We start from the raw sequence: 6330 nt of genomic DNA, 5'->3' as shown, positions 1-6330 counted from the left end.
CACCTGCAGGGGTGACCGCTGCTGTCACAGAGCGGTTGGTTGTCGTGCCAAGGGATCGTAAGTGCCCAGTGTTCAATGGTAGGACTGGCATTGGGATAGCTGAGTGGGTAGAGGAGGTACAGGCATGTGTGCGTGCCCGCCATCTGGGCGCTGCTGACCAAGCTCTTTTCGTTTTCGATCATCTTGAAGGAGAAGCCAAGGCAGAGATCAAGTTTCGCTCTGCTGCAGAGCGAGGAGACACTGGTAAGGTTTTCACCATTTTAAAGGAACTTTATGGCTGTGCCCAGCCTTATGTAACCTTGCAGCAGGCGTTCTTTTCCCGGCACCAACTTGAGGGGGAGATGCTGCATGAGTTTTCTTTAGCCCTTATGGCTTTAATGGCACAGGTCCAACAGTGTGCTCCTGATGGGGTACCAAATGCTGATGTTCTCCTTCGGGACCAATTTATTGAGCATGTGCTTGATTGTTCTCTCCGGCGAGAGCTCAAACAACTTGTTCGCCGTCAGCCAACTGTCACCCTGTTGGAGCTACGCAGTGAGGCAATTCGCTGGGAGAGGGAGGGTCTTCCCGGGGCCGCTAGGGGGCGTAGTGCTTCTTTGCCAGCAGCTTATGGCCTGCAGTACAGAGTACAGGTCCACACCCAGCCTCCCCCTAACATCGCCCCTCCTGGACCAGGGTTCAGTGAACTGATGGATCTTTTGAAGCGCCAGCAGGAGCAGCTTGACCAGTTGACCCAGACCGTTGCCTCCCTGCAGGCCCCTCGTTCCCAAGGTCAAATTTCTCACAATGGCCCTTTAATCTGCAGAAGGTGTCAGCAGCCTGGCCATTTTGCTCGAGAGTGTGATGGCGTACGGGCTCCCCATAGACGGCGTGTTAATTCGGTGGCTGGCTTGAGCTCTAACGCCGCAGGGTTCACTCCTTCTCCTCACCCGTCGGAAAACTGAAGCCCACTGCGCTGCCGAGCCACAGTTCAGTTGGGGAGTCTATAGGCTCAAAGGAAGGTGCAGCAGCTGACTTAATTGCTCCTTGTCCAAACATTGATGCCTCCATTGGAGGGGTCTCTGTGTCATGCTTGGTGGACACTGGTTCCATGGTGTCCACCATTACAGAAAGTTTCTTCCTGGAGCAGTTTGCACCTTGGGGTCATGATCGCCTCCAATCTTGTCACTGGCTACAGCTGCGAGCGGCTAACGGCCTAGCGATTCCATACATCGGCTATTTGGAGCTTGATGTGGAACTCTGTGGTAAGGTGATGCCTCACTGTGGGATCCTTGTGGTTAAGGACCCCCCTGGCATCGCGTCTTCAGTCCCTGGGATCCTGGGGATGAATGTGATTCGTCGCTGCTACTGTGAACTTTTCGGTGCATACGGTCCTTCTTTTGTTGATTCCTCTTTTGTGTCACAGGCCCCTGGCCCAGTTGTTACAGCCCTACAGAGGTGCCACCAGTCTTTCGCCCAAGCTCCTGGGGGCCCCACTGGCACTGTCAGGGTCCGGGGAAAGCGGGTGGTACGCATTCCCGGGGGGGTGATGAAGCTGGTTGCTAGCACCTGCTCCCAGCAGTTTTCCGATCGGAGTGTACTTTTTGAGCCCCCTGAATCCGGTCTACCAGCTGGGCTGCTAGCCTCTCCTTGCCTGATACAGGTCATCCGGGGTACGGTGTATGTCCCTGTAGTCAATGTCGGGACAACAGAGGTTCTCCTTTACCCACGGACCAGCCTTGGCATCCTGGGTGTTGCCCAGGTCGTCAGCCTGCCTGCTGGTGTGACTGAGGTGGAGCCCACTTTGGTGACCATCTCGTCCCAAGCCGCTGTCCCCTCAATATCGGATAGGATAGGATCCATTGACTTGTCCGCGTTGCCTGATCAAGAGCAGCCAGGCGTAAGGTCGCTGCTGTACAAGTACCAGTCAGTCTTTTCAGCCCATGATGGTGACCTGGGCTGTACTAACCTCATCTCGCATGACATACCACTGCTCGATGATGCCCCGGTCAGGCAGAGGTATCGACGTATCCCTCCGTCAGAGTACGAGGCCGTGAAGGCACATATCAATCAGCTCCTTGAGTCTCAGGTCATTAGGGAGAGCAGCAGCCCCTACGCATCTCCCATCGTCTTGGTGCGGAAAAAGGATGGGAGTTTGCGTCTGTGCGTGGACTATCGCCCCCTAAATGGCAAGACCAGGAAGGACGCCTTTCCTCTGCCTCGTATCGAGGAGAGTTGGGATGCACTTTCTGGGGCCCGTTGGTTCTCCACGATCGATCTGGCCAGTGGCTACAATCAAGTTCCGGTGTTGGAGAAGGACCGGCCGAAAACCGCCTTCTGTACACCATTTGGCCTTTTTGAGTTTAATCGCATGCCTTTTGGCTTGTGTAATGCCCCAAGCACCTTCCAGCGGCTCATGCAGAGGATGTTTGGCGATCAGCAGGGTCAGTCCTTATTACTCTATCTGGACGACATTGTCATCTACTCCTCCTCTGTCGAGCAACATCTCCAGCGGCTGGAAATGGTGCTTGGCCGCCTCCAAAAGGAGAACCTCAAGGCAAAACTTGAGAAGTGCGCATTTTTCCAACAGGAGGTCGGCTATTTGGGGCATGTCATTTCAAGCCAGGGAGTTTCCACGGACCCCAAGAAAATTGAGGCTGTGGCTAACTGGCGGCGCCCCAGTCAGGTTTCAGAGTTGCGTTCCTTTCTGGGCTTTGCCAGCTACTACCGGCGCTTTGTAAGTGGCTTTGCCAAACTTGCAGGTCCTCTGCATCGGTTAGTGGCTGAGCTGGCAGGCACCAAGCCAAGGAAGGGGTCAGGTGAGGCTCTGGGTGCTGCATGGACACCTCAGTGTGAGGAGAGCTTCGAGGCCTTGAAATCAAAGTTGGTCTCATCCCCAGTGCTAGCTTACGCTGACTTTTCGCGTCCATTTATTCTGGAGATCGACGCCAGCTATAGTGGCCTAGGGGCTGTCCTCTCTCAGGAGACGGACAGCGGTGTTAGACCTGTGGCCTACGCCAGTCGAGGTCTTCGGCCTACTGAGCGCAATATGGCAAATTACAGCTCTATGAAGCTGGAATTCCTTGGGCTCAAGTGGGCCATGACCGAGAAGTTCCGGGAGTATTAATTGGGGCATAAGTGCATTGTCTTCACCGACAATAACCCTCTGAGCTATCTCCAGTCTTCCAAACTAGGAGCCACTGAACATCGGTGGGCTGCCCAACTTGCCAGTTTTGATTTCGATATTAAGTACCGGTCCGGCCGCAGCAACATAAATGCGGATGCACTTTCACGTCAGCATGCACCTGGGTCCCACCAACTTTCCGAGTCCTTACTGGGCACCTCGGTCCCCATCCGCCTCCATCAAGATCCACCCCCAGCTCCTTTGACATCAGCCATCCAGTCCGTGGTCTCAGTTCTTCCCTCCCACTCTGTTGCTGATCTTCGGTCCTTGCAGGAGGTTGACCCCCTTCTGAAGCATGTACTTGTGTTTTGGCGACGGCAGAGTCCTCCTACCTCTGTGGAGAGGCAACAGCTTCCCAAGTCAGCCTTGGCACTTTTTCGGCAATGGGGCCGTCTAGTGGAGCAAGACGGTGTTCTTTTCCGCAAGGTTTTCCGCTCAGATGGAGGGGTAGAGTTTCTCCAGCTCATTTTGCCTGCTGCCCTTAAGCAGGAGACTTTGAGTCAGCTGCATCACGAACATGGCCACCAGGGCATAGAGCGAGCCACTGAATTGGTTCGGCAACGCTGCTATTGGCCAGGAATGTCTTCGGACATAAAGCAGTGGGTTCTGGGGTGCCAGCGTTGCCAAGTCGGTAGCAGTTCCTACTCGGGATCAACGGGCCTCCACTGTGGCCCAGGTCTTGATCTCGGAGTGGTTTTACAAGTTTGGTGTTCCGAGCCGTCTGCACTCGGACCAAGGCAGGAGCTTCGAGAGTTCACTGATTCACCAGCTCTGTCTCTTGTACGGTGTTGCAAAATCCCGTACTACCCCATACCACCCGGCGGGTAATGGCCAATGCGAGCGGTTTAACCGCACTTTGCATAACCTCCTCCGTACCCTTCCAGTCTCCCGGAAACGGGATTGGGCCGCCTGTTTGCCACAGGTGCTGTACTGTTATAATACAACCCCTCATCAGGGCACAGGCGAGTCCCCTTTCTTCCTCCTATTCGGACAGGAGCCTCGTCTTCCAGTTGACTTTCTCCTGGGACGCGTCCAGGATCCAATACCAGGCCAGGTGCAGGACTGGGTGGCTGAGCACCAAGCGAGACTCCAAGTTGCTTTTGAGGGTGCCCGTGAAAGGATGTTGGTTGCTGCTGGCCGACGGAAAGAGCGCCATGATCAGCAGGTCCGGGAGGCACCTTTGGTGGTGGGCCAGCTAATCTACTTGAAGGACCACAGTGTTAGGGGGCACCAGAAAATACAAGATCTCTGGAGCTCGGTGATCCATCAGGTTGTGAAAGCCCCTGCTGGTGAAGGAGCAGTTTATACTGTTGCTCCGGTAAATGACCTGCATAAGGTTCGGAATGTGCATCGGGGAATGCTGAAGGCTGCAATTCAGCCTGAAGTTGCCGACCCCCCACCAGACAGATCCCCTCCACCGGCCCTGGCAGCAACGGATGGCGAGTCTTCCAGTGACAGCGAACTGTGGTTCTTGGTTTCTAAATCACCCTGCCCGCCACCTGCAGCTGCCCCGGGTGCCGCTTGTCCTACAGGCCTTCCCATTGTGACCCCTAGGCTGGTCAGTTTTCTTCCGACAACATCTTCAGCACCTGAGCGGGCCGCACCACCGGCCTTATTGTTGTCCCCAACTAACCAGCCAAGTACTGGTCAGCAGGCATTGCGTAGAACAGCTCGCTCTACTGCTGGCCAGCACTCTAATGTCAATCATCTCCCTCAGCCGGTTAGCCATCAAAACACTGCTGGCAGAGGCCCAGACCTTGTGTCTAACGCCCAGGTTGCCATTTTCCGGCCTTGGAGTTAGTTTCCTTTAGGTTCTCTGTCCATCGCCGGGCCGACGATGCGAAAAAAAGGGGGGTAGATGTGACAGGTCGTTTCCCTTCCTGCCACTATATGGCACTGTGCCAACTCGTTGGGCACCCTGAATGAGGGGCGGTACGACACACCCCTACATATAGAGGTGCAGACACACCTGTGTCTCGTTTCCTTCTGTGGCTGCAGCCTGTCCTTCGCTGTGTTTCGGCGTGGCTGTTGCGGGCTTACATTCCTCCTCATCTAGGTAATGCTCTTTGCCAGTCCTCTGTTGTGCATTTGTGCGTAAATGGGCATTTTGATGACGCGATCTCCGCTCTTTGCAGCCAAGCGGCCGCTGGGGCTGTGGGAGACGAGGCGCTCCGCCGGAGGCCCTTCCGGGATGCGCTCACCTGTTCCTCTCAGTAAGTTAGCAATTGTCTGCCATCCAGCGGCTCTGTCGCTCAGTTCCCGGCTTAATATTCGTTGTGTTCTGGTGTAGCTGAGTGATTGACCCGCAGCACGAGCCGTTGTCCCTCCGTCGCTCTGGGCGTCACTGTAGCGTCGCGTCGTGGTATGTACAAATTCATTTTCTAGAGATGTCGATTTTAATGTGTTTTAATGTGTTTGCTAAATTATAGTGGTGTGCCTTCTTGTAGAGGCCGTGGTGAATGGTTGGTCTGTGTCCAGCCACCCCTCCTGAAGATCCACGCTGCTGTTTTGGCTCTGTTACATTGACGGACGTTCCTTTTTTTTCACTGCTGATTTTCCGTTTGTTAATCAGCTGTGTGGCTGTCCCATGAATGTGTCCTAACGAGCTGGTCAGTTGAGCGCTTTTGGCGTGGTCACTACAAAGCTGCCCACATTTAAAGGGGCACTCCACTGTGTTCATTGATTTGTGCTTTAGTAATTAGTTTCCATTTTTGTGAGTTCATGTTTGTGTATTTCTGTGTTTTTGTTTTTATTGTTTTGTCGCACCAGCCTTGTGTTGCACCCGGTTGCATGTTTTAACTTGTTTTGTGTGTTTTGGTTAGGTGCTGTGGTCCAAGGCGGCAGTTCCGTCCCTGGTGGTGGTCCCCCTTCACGAGTGTCCAGTGTGTGTGAGTGTTGTTGCACAGGTGTTTAATTTACAGACCTCCATATTTTTGGTTTGGTCCTGCCGCCAGTAGACTACCGTCCTGCTTTTTGATCTGTTATTGTAGGGTGTAATGTTATGCAACTGGTGTGTGCGTGCGTGTGTGTGCGTGTGTGCGTGTGTGTAGTGTGTGTGTGTAGTGTGTGTGTCGGTGTGTGCGTGTGTGTAGTGTGTGTGTGTGTGGGTGAGTGAGTGAGTGAAGTTTTGATTATTTTGCTGATTGACATATGTTAAATAAAGTGTT

The 6330-nt window shown here is 54.0% G+C and overlaps 1 long non-coding RNA gene across 1 annotated transcript; it reads left to right on the top strand.

The window, feature by feature from the left end:
- The first annotated feature begins 5196 nt into the window (after window positions 1-5196).
- LOC311017289 lies at window positions 5197-6046 on the top strand. Its single transcript, XR_014597617.1, has 3 exons — window positions 5197-5376; window positions 5454-5525; window positions 5986-6046. It is a non-coding gene; the product is annotated as an uncharacterized lncRNA (long non-coding RNA).
- Window positions 6047-6330: the final 284 nt, after the last annotated feature.

The sequence above is a fragment of the Eutrigla gurnardus genome (assembly GCF_963514095.1).
Source record: "Eutrigla gurnardus genome assembly, chromosome: 8".
NCBI lineage: Eukaryota > Metazoa > Chordata > Actinopteri > Perciformes > Triglidae > Eutrigla > Eutrigla gurnardus.
This window is presented reverse-complemented; position numbering and strand designations above follow the sequence as displayed.